We start from the raw sequence: 14,883 nt of genomic DNA on the forward strand, positions 1-14,883 counted from the left end.
AATTTAATGAGTGAAGCATGCTAGCAGGGGTGCAGCGGTAATGAGAGTAAAAAAATAAGTAAAAATAATTACAACATGAAATATGCAAATAACACTGTTTGTCTAATCTTAGTGCAAAATTAGCAATACAAAACAAGCTTCCTCCTGGAAAAAAAAAAAACAAAACAGACGGGAGTAGGTGGGCCAGCATTTATGCAATCCTGCAGGAATGTGTGTCTAAAAGCACGTTTGGCGGCGAGGCCGGGCCCAGATTACAGCCCTCTCCTGTGATCGTTTGTGCATCTCCCCTGTAAGATCACAAGGCACCATCACAAAGCCAGCAGCTGTGTCTTCAGAGCCTGTGGGTGCAGGGGAAACAGTGTGTGTGTGTGTGTGTGTGTGTGTGTGTGTGTGTGTGTGTCAGTGTCAGCCATACATGCTACATTCCTGGCACATTCATGGGTGCTTGTCATAAAATGATGACCTTCACATGATGGACGCAGTCTCACGGTCAGGATGTGACGTGTCTGTTGCCGTACAAGTCTTTAGCTTTATCAAGCGTTTTGTGAAATTGTTAGCAGACGTAACCACAGCACCGTGTTCACTTGTTTTTTCTTCGCAGGTGTCACTTAACATCGCTGCGTCTGTCTATTTAACGCTTTTATATCTAGCAATTTAATTTGTAGATCGAGCGTAAAGTCGGGGACGAATGTTTTGTCTAAAGAGGGAACATAAACGGTAAATAACGACGTAAAAAAGTCTCTAAACGTGTTTGCGCAGAATTAACTACGAAAGTCTCTCGACTCCCCGAACCCCGCCGCGTCCGTTCGACACGTTTTTTTTACTTTCACCGTAACTCGACATGTCCGCTGACACGAACCCCAAACAAAGACGCAAACGCTTGAGCTAATCCGACTAAAAACTTCTGTCCGCTAACTTCTATTTAAATTCATTTTCTTCAAGCGATTCTTCTTCTTTTTTCTTTGGAAATCCAACACATCACTCCCACATGAGGTGACTTAAGTGTGAAGCAGTTTTTCCTCTACCTTTTTTTTACTTTCTCGCTCTTTCTAAACCTACAAAGAGAAGGCTGAGGGAAAAAAAAAGTGCTCCTGAATACAAAGACCTTTCCCTCAGAACAGAAAGGACTCTGAAAACAATGAGGACAGGTCTGTGTGCATGGAGAAACAGTTCCCGGTTTTCCCATTGGAACAAAGCGACGGCAAACAGTGTTTCTACCTCAGGTTTTTAATTAAGACTGTCCCGGCCCCCTTCTCGCCACGGTCCGTGGAGACGCGGCCCTGTGAAGTGATTAAAAAGAATGTGATCTGATCAAGAGAGAGGAATAATGGGGCAGGAATGCTCGCTTCGTCGCAGCGCTAAGTTCTTGGGAAAAGACGGCTGAGGGACTCTTTCGGCTATTGTTTTTCTTCGATGCCTCCCCCTCGGTCACCCTTTTCTTTTTTTTTAAGGAGCTCACCAAGAAGGACAGCAGGCTTTTTTTTTTTTTAACTTCTAAGCTGAGGATTTCACTTGCTCTTTTTCTCCCCTATAAGATTCGTTCTGTCTTTTAAGTAAAGAAGATACACGGGTTAAAAAGTTAGAGCGCTAGAACATGCAGAGGGGAAAAAACACAAAACAAAAAAAAAAAAAAACTTGTGAACTATACTGTGTTTAGTAAAGGTCATCCCCTGAGTCGTCTTCGGGTTTTTTTTTTTTTCCCTTCGCTAAATCCTCTATCAAAATGTCATAGTGAGTTAGGCAAAGACAATAGGGAGTCACGGTGTGAGTGGAACCCGGTCAGAGGCTGTGAATAGACCTTCGTAAGAGTAATTATACCTGTTTATTTGTTGCCAAGCTGAAGAGAAATCCATCAAAGAGGTATTATCTGAACATCAACAGCTTCTCTGGCTTCTTAAGACGCACCAGGGAAGAACGGGGGCGGGTGGTGGAGGTGGTGGTGGTGGTGCAGGGGATCAGGGTTCGTTCTTTCTGATTTAACTGAGAACCCGTGTGTAAAATGAGTGAAAAGGGTAAAAAAAGAGAGGATATATTTGTGTATTCTTTTTTTTCTGTAGCCTTTTTTGCTAAGTCTGTTCTCGCCTTGAGGTGTAACAGTAGAAGCAGCAGGACTCGGCGTTGTCACAGATATGTTTAAGGCCCTCATTTTCAATAGACACCGTATCATTACCACCGGGTGTGGCGCGATTCTGTGGTGGCATACGTGTAGCACGGCAATCTTTTTATACAAATTACCTGTCCACAAAATTGCCCTTAGGAAATAAATTCAAACAACACTGACATAGATACAAATCTGTAATCGGGCCTGGTGTAAAATAAAATCTAAAAAAAAAAATCTACCTGCACAATCACGAGAAAGAGCCTCAACGCCGTGACCACAGATATGTATATGTACAGATATATATATAAATAGACAAATGTATATATATATATAAAACATATGTTACGTGTTAATTCTGCTTAAAAAGACACTAAAAAGAGAAAAGAGGAAAAGCACTGCTTTGTGGAGTTCTGCTCCATTCCACGACCCCCTCACCCATTTGAAAACTTTTACCATGAGGGCCTGGTATCAAAGGGAAACATAATCTACATAGCTAATGTCTCTCCCCCTAAATTCAAAGCTGCAATTTTTCTTTGCCCAGCAATCTGGAAACACTCTGGAGTTAATTACGACTGATTCGAAATGAACCGCACAAACAAAGGCCAGTCTATGTCCAGACAATTATACTGCATTAACCGGCTTAGAGCTTCCTGCTGATGTTGCCCGGGTTCTTCTGCCTCGCCTGCACGGCCGCCATTAACGAGGGCCGGCGCACAAGAATGTGTGACGACCTCTCGTGACACGGCGCAAACTTTCAGCCCGAGTCGCCACAAAGGGGAGAAGGTAATTAAGTTTGAAAGAAAAGAGCTCTCGCAACAAACAATGGCGCTGTGTCTCTGGAAGAGCGAGGGAGGGAGGTGGAAAAGGGAGGGGGGCTGAAAAAGAGGGAAAAAAACGCAAGCGAGAGAGAGGAAAAGAAAAAGAAGAAAAATCATTAACATTCACAGGAACTGTGAGAGGAGAGAGAGAGAGAGAGAGAGAGAGAGAGAGAGAGAGGGCAGGGGCAAAGAGGGGAACACTAGCTGGCACTTTTTCTGAGCAGGTTCTCCGCTAGCCTTCCTCTTTAAGCCTTTTACTTCACCCCACATCTGGTTTCATGTCTTTTCTTTCTGGTGCCCATGTGTGCCCAAGTATGACCCACCTCCACATCTCTCTCTCTCTCTCTCTCTCTCTCTCAGTTCATTTGTAAAGTGAACGCCAACACTTTGCATTTTTTTTTTTTTTTTTACTTCAATTACACGTAAGAAGCGGCGATCTGGAATATATATAAATATATATTAAAAAAAAGGAAAGTGTGCATCTGCTCGTCCTCCCACCTGAGACACATCAGCACTCTGTACTGTAAATTCTGCAAAGAAAAAATGTCTCGAATGCAAATCAGTGCATTATCCTACTTTTTTAGTGTCCTCCTACCGCCTGTGAGGATTTGAGCTTAATTAGCTGAGAGGATATGTTATTTGGAGAGTACAGCACTTTAATGACACATACACACGTGAACACACACACACACACACACACACACACACATGGAGGCTCATGTGAGAATGAATACATGCTTATTCTCAAAGGAGGCACTGAGGAAAATTAGCACTGGTTACTCTCTTATTCATCGGCTCGATGTCGAAACGGACTCGTGATGTCCTCACATGAACGAATATGTTTACTTTCTGCTTTGACAGGGGAAAAACATCTCAGCTTTTTTTTTCTTTAGTGTGTGTGTGTGTGTGTGTGTGTGTGTGTTTTCCATGCTCAACAAGAAAAAATCTAATTGCAGCTTTGCCAGTCTCATGCTCCCTAATCACCCTCTCTTTGTCTAGTCCATGCAAAGCAGGATTAGAATTAAAATGATGACTGACTAATCCCTTGATTTCCCTGTGCTAAGTAAATATTAATCTACTGGTCAATCGTGACTTTGTAAAAAGGACGACATATATATACGGAAAATAAAAGGCGCTTATACCGGTTATGGAAATCATCTGCTTTACATGCGCCATATCTTTGTTTTTGTTTTTTTTTTTGTTTTTTTTGGGTGGAATCAATATGCAGGATGATTCTGGAAGTCGTGAACGAATCAGGGGTCTGATGAACTGACTGAGATTTTAAATACGTGCAACCGGGAATGAAGTGAAGTGTTTGTGGTCTTCACCGACTACGTACACTACTGACGTGCTGCTGTTGGACAGAGCATGAAGATAACTGAGCAAACATGGCCCATATGCCTTTCAGGCACACACACACACACACACACACACACACACACACTCTCTCTCTGCATCACATAATTTGTGATCTCCTCATCATAAAATCCAGCTGATTTATTTATTTATTTATTTATTTATTTTCTGATTTAACAACCTTTAAGTCTTTACCATTATCCTTTAACCAGCTCCTTCTTCCTACAGGCGAGTGTTCAGGCCTCCACTCCATCCAGTGCTGCCATCATCGCTCTTGTAAGGTCTCTTTCAGAGATGAGCACAAGGCGCTTTCTTTTAATTACAGCTGCTGGTCTGATTTTGACCTTTCTGCACTGTCATTTTTCCAGGAGAAACAATAAAGGTTTAAAGTTTAAGGCCCTTCGGTAAAGGCGGTGCTCTCCGAGTCCCAGTCCTGTAATTATCTGCTATTATAAACATAATCACAGGCCAGGTATCCATGCACGCATTCCAGGCCTGTTAGCTAGACACAAATCGGAGAATTCTGCACCCAAATATTTCAAAACACACGAATAAAGTCGCTCGTAACGTCAGGACACGACGGACGTGAGCCGACCCGACGATATCTCTCATTTCTGGAGCCAAAAAATTACTAATTAACTTAAAGTCTGGGCTTATATTTAATTAGAGAGCTCTCCAAATGAACTTTAGACCAAAGGCATTTGCTTTTTAAACAAACGTCGTACTGACAGCTGTTGCGAGTTTACCCTTTGCAATAAAAAAAAAAAAGTTTCGAGTGCCTTTGTGGGGACGACGCTTCGTTTGGTGAGAGATGGAGTGTTCCGTTTGAAAATTGTACATTTTAATTGGATTCCACTCCAAACAAACAACTGTCATATGTAATTAGCATGGGCTTAGATTAGGACCGCAATATTCCATTATCAAATCAAGCCGAATGTCACGCAGCATTCCGACCCAACTGGCTCGGGACCAGTCGACTTCAACAAATCAGTCACGGTGTCCCATTTGCTTCCTTAAAGAGCCAGAAATAAACAACTCACTAAAATATCATTTTTCTCCTTTTTTTCACCAAGGTTTAATTCGTTAATTTAATGGAGTAAAAAAAAGATTTGTCCGTCAGATGAAAAGGGCATGTAGGATGAAAACTAATCGAGTCGCCGTATTGAAGAGCAGCGTTAAAAAAGACGCCGTTTTTTTCGCCGTCTGCGCCGTTTGAGGGTCCGATCTGGCCTGAAAGATTATCAGAGAAAGGAAGGCCTCTGTGTTTTATGTGTCTCGGCTGGTGGAAAGGCCTGGATAAGATGTTAGGGGGATTTTAAGGTCAATGAGAAGTTGGAAGAGAAAACAAAGCCGGCGTCAGCAAAACCGCCACTTAATTAAAGCAAAGAAAACACATTATTTCTAAAGTCCAGTAAGTTAATACACAGGATTTGTACTGTTGTGAAATGTCATGTAGTAATAAGCAAGAAATCTGCAATGAAAATCAAATGTCCACACACACACACACACACACACACACACACACACACACACACATATATATATATCTCCTGTACATATCCTTCACTGTACAGGAAAGGCCTGGTGTGGATAATATCCTTTCCCCTGCTCCGGCTCCCTCCGTCCACCTCATCCCCAGCTTCATGTCTTTTACATAGTGCCTCTGATTTGATTTTATTAAAACCCACCCTGACTGACCTCAGTTTCCCCCTAATTACTTTTTCATACATTTCCGAGCATCGTTGTTTGTTACCCTTCTAAACTTTCAACGCTCTCTGTGATAATTCACATCTTTACCGCAGGGTCGCTGTGTGAATAATAACAACAGAGGAAATGAAACTTTTCCTAAAAGCCAAAACTAGAATTGAAAAAGATGCTTCATCATTCAGAACAATCCTCTCTATTCTGTTCTGTTCTTTTCTTTTTCTTTCTTTCTTTCTTTTTTTTTTTTCTGCCTGGACTCTTTGACGCAAACCGGACCAACGTAACCGTTCATTTTCTCCATCGCTTGCCCCGTCATTAGAGCCGCTGACAAGGTGAGCTACAGTGGCACCTCCAACACCTCCACAACCGAGTGTCCATTTTAAAGCGAATAATTAGAGACGATTCCAGTGCAGATGCCAGACTGCTGCAGTGAGACAGGATATGAGAAGTCTAGCATTAAATAAATACTTCTGTGGAGACAGCAGCTGCTTCTCCTGACCTCAGGCCTAAAACACAAACAGCGGGCAGGGATCGTGTCTGGAAAGCTGCTTGTTTCTTCATGAACGCACACACACACACACACACACACACACACACACACATGTGGCATGACCAGGGCTAATATCCCCAGCTCATTGTCCTGAGCTAACTAAGCTTCATGAATATTAATGAGGGCAGACTCTCACTTATTTGTTTACATAAGGCACGACTGGTCATCCATATTCAATTACGGTCTCATCGCTCTTCTTAGAGGGAATAATCAGAGCCCTGTGCAGATGGGATTGGAGAAGAAGGTGCATGAACACATGTTCAAACATTTCAGGGAAATTCCGTCTCCCCCGCAGGTCACCGATCCGAACTGCACCCCTTCAGACGAGGGCAAAGGGCTTTGAACTTATTTAGGAGAATGACGACGTCCATAAAACAAACAGTGTCACGAATCTGTTGTCGACAGTCAATAAGAGAACCGTCAAACTTCTGGTTTAAAATTACAGGCTACAGATCAACAGTGCGAAGAATTCGAAGACGACTCCGGTCGTGAAATTCGGCTGAATTTTACAATTTTATTTTCTTTATTTTAAGGACAAAAAAAAGATATAGTTTTATGCTGAGAACTAAAAATATAGGCTCAAAGCTCGAGTTTCAGGAAAATGACAATTATTTCCTCATTTCTTGTAGTGTCCACATGCTCCAAACACACACACACACACACACACACACACACACACACGAGTGTGTGCCAAGTAGCCCCTGAGCTGCTAGCATCCTCCGCTGTCAGGAGGCTTTGCTAATGAAAGAAAACCCCGCCATCCAGGCCATGCTTGGGTTGTCAACCCTGATTGGTCGAAGCAGCTCCCTGCCATGGCAGCGGGGAGGGCGGTGCGCTCCGATTAAACGAGTGCAGCATCTCTCTCTTTCTCTCTCTCTTTTCTGAACCTCGCAGGATTTCATACACAGCTCTGGGCCAAATGATTAACATACATGGTCCATCATGTTGATCTCTGCGCATAATTCCCTTTTTAACTGGAATAAAGGCATGAATGTTGCATGCGCTATAACCCCCCAACACACACACACACACACACACACAAAAATTCTTTTTTCTTTCCCTCTTTTTTTAATATCCTGTACAAGAGGCTTCATGCCAAGTGGGAGAAAGCATGAGAAGAAGGAGAAGAAGAAGAAGAAGAAGAAGAAGAAGAAGAGGAAAAAAAAATCCCCAGCTCCTAGACGAGACGTGGGGGCCGACAGAAAAAAGTAATGCGATCCCTACTGGCCGAAGACCAAGAGCAACAAAAACATTTAGATAACCGTGTTCAATAATGAAAGTTTTCAGTGAGGACAGAAATTACATTTCCTCACGATAACAAGGCCTTCCCATAACAAGGCTCGCAAAAACGTCCAAAACGCCCGTGTGCTCATCACTCATGCGCGTTCGCACGTCGGGGGCCATCTGTAATTCTATTAGCTTCCTTTTTTACGAAGGCAGAGGCGTTTTAACAGCATCCATGCTACAGGGGACAAAGAGAGGGAGGACTCTCATGCGCATACACCATTCGATTGGCAACAAGTCAACATCTGGTAAAGCGTGTCAGTGCGCCGGCTCGTCCAGTCAGACATTAAAGCATGACCTGTCTCACTGAGAAGGGCCTCTTCAAAAATGCAGACGGAGTCCATTCTCCGTGGCGCGTTCCCCTTTCACGGGGCTGGGGTTAAACCGGGGGACATTGCTACCCTTCGCGACGGAGTCAAAGCGGACTTCCGTCTCTCTGCTGGAAATATTAATGCTGGGAGAAGAAGAAGAAATCGCTTTGTCCTCACAGCACACGGGGTTTTCTATCGTCACTTCCAGGTTTCAGCCGATTTGACGTGTTTAAGTTTCACGTCAGCGTGATGACATCATCGAATCAGATACACGCGTTTATAAAACAGACAAACGGACTTTTATTTAAATACAGCATTTCGCTTTCCTTTTTTTTTTGGAATATAAAAATAATCACACATACACACATTTTATCAATAAAAACACCTCGATGCGATTTAATACCTGCAATATTGAGTGCCTGGCCTTCCTATTGTGTCTAAACGCTGCTGCATAAAGCAGCCAGAGCTTCTATTTACTAGCAGAGAGAGGAGGCCATTACCATACATATTACTTCACGTAATGACAAAATCTGCAGGCATCTTGGGAGGCTCCTGGAATATGAAGCCGCGTGCTTGTTGTCTCGAGTCCTCAACAAACGCATCTTTAGGGAGAGCTGGCCCAGAAATAAAGAGAGAGGCAGGCAGCGTTTTCTCCCGGCTTTCATCTCAGTCACTCAGTCATCCATTCAGTGGGCCATTCAAAGCCACTGTGCATTATGCAAAAAAATGCTAATCCTTTTCCGATGCTTTCACACTTGTACAAACCCCCATTCCCCCCAGTGAAAAGCAATTATATCAGTTTACATTTCTGTCAAAAAACAGGATTAATGCAGGAGTACTAGCAATGCGGAGGGTTTCCCCCAGTACTAGCTAACGGAAACTAGAGATTTTTCAAGATGCCATTCTTTTTCCTCCACCTCGAAAAAAAAAAAAAAAAAAAAAAAAAAAAAAGTGGAGAGGCATTAAGAATGTTATTTAATTAGCTGAAGGGAAAAGAAGAGAGTTTTAGTTGCTGTGGAAACTCTTGCCTGACCCGACCTTCTCTTTGCAAGGCCCGAGCAGAATGAGATCCAGTCTGGTCTTTTAATCAGAAACAAATTATGGAAGAATGTTGCCAGGTTGGACGATCACATCTGCAGTCTCGTTGTCTCTGCGCTCGTACGTCAGGCGCCATGACAAACGATGCAAGCAAAAAAAAAGGAAAGTCCACCTCTTTTTCACCCGCCCCCCCCACGAGCTGAGATTTGCATATGCAAATTCCCACACACGGGAAGCGTGTATAAACAAGTGTCATTGTGAGGCGGATTACTCTGGGATGTGTGTTTTTTTCGTTTTAAAGGAGGGGTGTCTGTATACTGGGCCATTAGTCAGCACAATTAACCCTGTCTCCGTAGAGACTAATGAAATTTTGCTATGGTATGACTTAAATTAGATAGCTGGTTATGCGTTTCCACAATCCAACTCCGAATCCATTATTTGCCCCAGGAACAATGAGGCGTTTGTGCTCGGCTGATCTGTGCCAGCTGAACAAACCCTCTGAGCTGACAATTTGCATATGTTAATATAATTAAGCACTAATTACACGAAACTTGCACGCATTCGCTCACACTTTCCACAGGCGCTGCGGAGCCCGAACCTAATCCGAGCGTTTAACCCTTCAGACGGCCACTAAGCGAGGAAGAGGAAGGGATAGAGGGGGGCCTCGGCCTCGTCCGTAATGGCCTCGGGGCTGACACCAAACGGCCCCTGCTTAATACATTAAGCCAGCTCCTGACTTCTCAGCTTTCTCCAGAGCGGAGTGTGCTCTGCAGCCTCCTAACCGGACCAAATTCAATTGGGCCTGCAACAAAAGCCCCACAGTTCCTCCGCCAACAATGTGATAATTTTCTCAACGCTGTCCGTGGAATCATCAGGACCGCAGACACACAAACCCAGAGACAGAGGTGGTCTTTATTAAACATGCAGCGCAAGGCAAATCCACATCAAGCACAAACAAATCACTCACTACTCCCGTTTCTTGACGAGCCAGCACTCAGCGATGAGTGCCATGCTTTTTTGCCCCCTCCTTAAAATTAAAAATAAGTCATGTTTGATGTTCGATTTGACAGGTATAAGTTAAACATGTCTCACACGCACTGACAAACATTTCCTTAGCAAAACAGACAAGGAAAAGATCCTCATAACATCACACCCAGATGCGAGACGATGTGCGGATTTTGAGACGGTAAAGAAATCTTTAAGGAAATCAAACAGCCGTGGTCAGATTAAAAGGGCCTTTTGTCCTCAACTGTCTGGATTTCTTTTAGCAGGCTAAATTAAGCGAGTCTCTTCAAAAGGTGTAAGATGAGACAAATGGGAGAAAAAAAAATGTTCTATCGCATCTGAAATTCATGCAGCTGTGCAGAATGTAGTCCAGATGGTGCAGGAGGAACGGAGAAAAAACAAACACCTGATGACGGACAGCGAAAGCTTAGAGGATCACGATAACGCTGGGGTTAAAGAAAACAGAAATAAACCTTTCAACTGCTCTACTGTACAGGACAGAGCGTAATGAATTTCCACAGACGCAAATGTAATAACACACCATTTTTGTGTTTTCGGAGCCTGAGGTTTCAAGCCATTGCTAAATGCTTAATATCGTGCTAAAGCAAAACCTGTATTTTTGCTGAGTGCTTCTTAAAAGGCCTTTTAAGGAAAATATACACTACACACATTTCCCGTAGGAGGAGGAAAAAAATCAGTAGGGAATGGACATCTTTTGTTTATTCATGGTGCTTTCCGAAATATGTGCATACATTACGCTGTGTGTGTGTGTGTGTGTGTGTGTGTTAATTATTACAGCAGTGTTTTAGCGTTCAACCAGATCTCTGGTCATCGCAGAGCCTCTAAGCCAAGCCGAGTGTGTTAATGTCACAAAGGCAGAAACTGTCGAGCCCTGTGCACTGCCATGGGATTTTCAGTGTTGAACAGCCTTGTAGCAACCGTCGCTGCTGTGGGGGATTTTAAATCATTCGGCCTTTTCCATTAGACTCGAGACTTATTGAGGTGGAAACCATAAAATATGAGGAAGGGAAATTTAATCCTTGAAATATTGATTTGCACATTAATATGGTATAGGCAGAGGGCAATCTGGCTTCATGGAAATGACACATTTTTCGACCCTGAGCCAATCGGATACCTCAGAAACACATCTGAATATCAGGAGGCATTACAAGCCAGGTTTGGATAGCTCTACAGATTTAATCTGAAACGCTCTACGAGGTCCTTGTCTAAAAAATATGCAGATTTCCAAGCGACAAAACGGTACTCAGAGCAAATCCACGGGCTATTTTTGTGCCTCAGATATACTGTAGTGCCTAAAATATGTGATATACTAATGTAATAATAATGTCTAGCATTTTAGCAAATATTAACATCCTCTCTGAATAACATTTCGCATATGTGTTAAGAAGGTTTATGGAAATACAATCCGATGTGACTGAATTTACATAATTAGCTGAATTTTGTTGTTAGTACACAAATGACACTGTAGGTTGTGACAATAACACAAAGTAAACGAGAAGTGCAAGGGAAAAAAATCTTTAGAATAATACAGTAACCGGAGAGATATAGAAAAAGAAAAGAAAGAAAGAAAAAAATAGCAGAAAAAATCTATCAGAAATTTATTTGTTAGTGAAATCGAGAATTTTGAAATATGTACAAATAATAAACGAGTTTATAATAATAATAATAATAATAACAGTAATAATACTAATAATAATAAGTATTGTTATTATTATTGTTATTATAATAATAATAACAATAATAATAATAATAATAATAATAATAATAATAATAATAATAATAATAATAATAATAATCCAAACGAGAACATTTGTGAATATATCCTAATCAATCCAGAATTACAACTTAATCTAAAAATACACAAAATACAGAATTATTATTATTATTATTATTTTTAAAGCGTTTATATAGAGAATAAACTGATCTCGCTTAACGCAGGTTAGAAAAAGAAATAGGTTTTTTTAAAAAAAAACGAGATAAATAAAGTTAAAGATTATATCCGTGCCGTCCATTAAGCATGAGCGTTTTTTGATCATGTAGAAAGCGCAAAACACAATCACACACCGATTTTCTCAGTCACACACACACACACGCGCGCACACACACACATATACACACACACACACACACACACACACTGAAACACAGCCCAACTCCCGACTCTCTGCCGGTTTTTATCCTGCGCTCTCTTCATCGATCCCGGCGTGTCACCGTCGCCCCGTTTCCAATCGGAGCCGAGAACCTCAAACTGGCCCGCAAGCAACGACACACACACACACACACACACACACACACACACACACACACTTGACTCCATCCTTGGATCTCTAAACCCGGTCTCGTAAAACACAGCCACTGAAAACTTGAGGCGTGTAAAGCTGAAGAGAATAACGCAGTAACGCAGTAACGTAATAACGGTAAAGGGGAAAGCAGCGAGATGCCTCCACGGAACAAGAGGATGGAACTGAAAACAAAAAGAGAAATGGTAGCCTACCCTAAAAACACGGAAGCGGCGCTGATCAACACGCGTGTGTGTGAGTGTGTGTGTGTGTGTGTGAGAGAGAGAGAGAGAGAGAGAGAGAGAGAGAGAGAGAGAGAGAGAGAGAGAGAGAGAAACGTCGCGGTCCGGTTTTGAATCTGGGATTTCTCCGAATTCTTGCTTTTCCTCCAAAGCAAGTCCACGCGTGTTTTTCGCGTTATTTCCCCCCCTGTGTGGCTTCGTCTCTATCTTTTCTACAGGGCACCGGAACGGCAGGTATAAACAATGACATGGAACTACATTGTTAGGACGCAGAAACACACCAGGAACTGTTTGGTGTGTGTGTGTGTGTGTGTGTGTGTATGTCAAAAGCGGTGTGGAATTGCCTGGTCTCAGTCTCCTGTTCTAAGGGTTCTTTGGTTCTCCAACATGGTGCAACTCTGTGTTGTTGAAGAAGCGACACGGTTAGATCACACATGTGGCACAAAAGCGCACTGTTTGTGCGTCCTGCTATATTTAACCCTCATCTACACAAAGTCAAAGCGGATCAGAAGGTGAACATCAAGATTGGACTTTTTAAAAAAAAAAAAAAAAAAAAAAATCAAGTGCGTATTTTAAGCTAAAAAAAAAAGTTCCGTGGTGTCAGTCGAAGCAACGGGGTATCAGCTCCGTGACAGCTCTTAAACAGGGCAACTAGTACAACCCGATGTTAGACCGCTGAATATCGCTATACTTTAAAGGGGGAAAAAAAGAAAAGATCAATATCCTGTCTGACCCGAATCTTACACCAACTACTCCATGAAAGTTGTAGAATAAACTTACTCGTCCCCCCCGCAGCTTCCTCCGCTCCTTCTCGCGAAATGTTCTGCTTTTTCGAAGAAATCACATCCAAAGAGAGCGAAAGTTGGTAACAAAAAAAAGGAGAAAAACTCAATAATCCTCCAAGTATTTTGGAAAAAAAAAATAAAAATGATTAAAAAAAAACCACGTATACCCAGCCGTAAATAAGGACCGGCTGAGAAAAAAAGATAGATATACAGATAGATATATAGATAGATAGATAGAAAGACAGAGAGAGAGAGCGTTAGAGAGCGAGTCGATCCTCTGGGTCCGCTCGGTAAAAGCCGCGCCGACGGCCGCCTCGCGCTTTCGGTTGTGTGGCGACAGAGAGGGGGGTCTCAGGGAAAAAAGGAGGGTCGGAAATGAAAATCCGATATGTCTTTATTCGGCTAATTATTACGGTTTAAGCCCTGTTTTTTTAAAGGAAAAAAAATGGCTGATTAAGTTGAGTGCGCATGTCTGTGTGTGTCTATTCCCGATATGCACTCTGGTAATGAGAGAGAGAAAGAGAGAGAGGGAGAGGGAGGGAGGGAGAGAGAGAGAGGAGAGTGAGGGAGAGAGAGAGAGAGAGAGAGAGAGAGGGAGGCGTAATTAGTGAGGTGATCAACAGTCTCCGCATTGCAAACGACGCGCTGGTGCAACTTGGTAAAGGAGATTCAGACTATCGCGATACCTACGTCCGGTCAAAAGGGGGGGCCATGGAGATGGTGGTGGGCAAACACCAACAGCAATCTGATGAACATCCTCTACAACAATAAGAGCACTTTTAGAAGTCATTACTGCTTAAAAAAAAGATGACGTTGTTATACGGAGAGGGGAAAAAAAATCAGCATGCAAGCCGAGGCGGATTGAGCCACACATGCGCGTTTTAAACAGCAAAATATTTCCAGCTCACAAATAAAATGTTAGAGATGATCAGTAACATTCTGCACTTTCACATATGTCAGGTATCGCACCCGATCAAATACTCACGAGCACAAAAAGCACAAAACATATCACAGTGTTAATGACTGTGTGTGTGTGTGTGTGTGTGTGTGTGTGTGTGTGTGTGTGTGTGTGTGTGAAGGGCAGAAATGATCACGGAGAACAATAATGGAGAAAATAAATATATAAACATAATGAGGCCTGATGCTTTATTAGACTGCAGTTTTACAGATTGTTTGCGCGCGTGTCTAGATAATGTTTTGTGAGTAAAAACACGTATCTGATCTGAGTCACTTTAATAAGTCAAATATATTTTTTTTAAAAATTAGACAATGTAAGTACAATATTGCGATGCTGCATGCTGCAATTTGAATAGAATAAAACGAGAGTGTATTTATATTTATATAATCCACTGCAGCTGAATATAGTGCAGCAAAGCAGATCAATGACAT

General features: G+C 42.3%; 1 protein-coding gene across 3 annotated transcripts in view; it reads right to left on the reverse strand.

Moving 5' to 3' along the window:
• zfhx4 (zinc finger homeobox 4) overlaps nucleotides 1-13,981 on the reverse strand; it is a 70,714-nt gene extending 56,733 nt beyond the window's left edge. For 2 of the 3 annotated variants that reach the window (XM_060861305.1, XM_060861302.1), the window contains exon 1: nucleotides 13,490-13,981. The gene's annotated coding sequence lies outside the window, so the exon portion shown is untranslated. Of the gene's footprint in view, nucleotides 1-1,818; nucleotides 1,947-13,489 lie in introns of those variants that run through there. The other variant, XM_060861303.1, reaches the window with a different exon arrangement.
• Between the last annotated feature and the right edge of the window lie 902 nt (nucleotides 13,982-14,883).

This window comes from Tachysurus vachellii, chromosome 25 (assembly GCF_030014155.1).
Source record: "Tachysurus vachellii isolate PV-2020 chromosome 25, HZAU_Pvac_v1, whole genome shotgun sequence".
In the NCBI taxonomy this organism is placed as follows: Eukaryota; Metazoa; Chordata; class Actinopteri; order Siluriformes; family Bagridae; genus Tachysurus; species Tachysurus vachellii.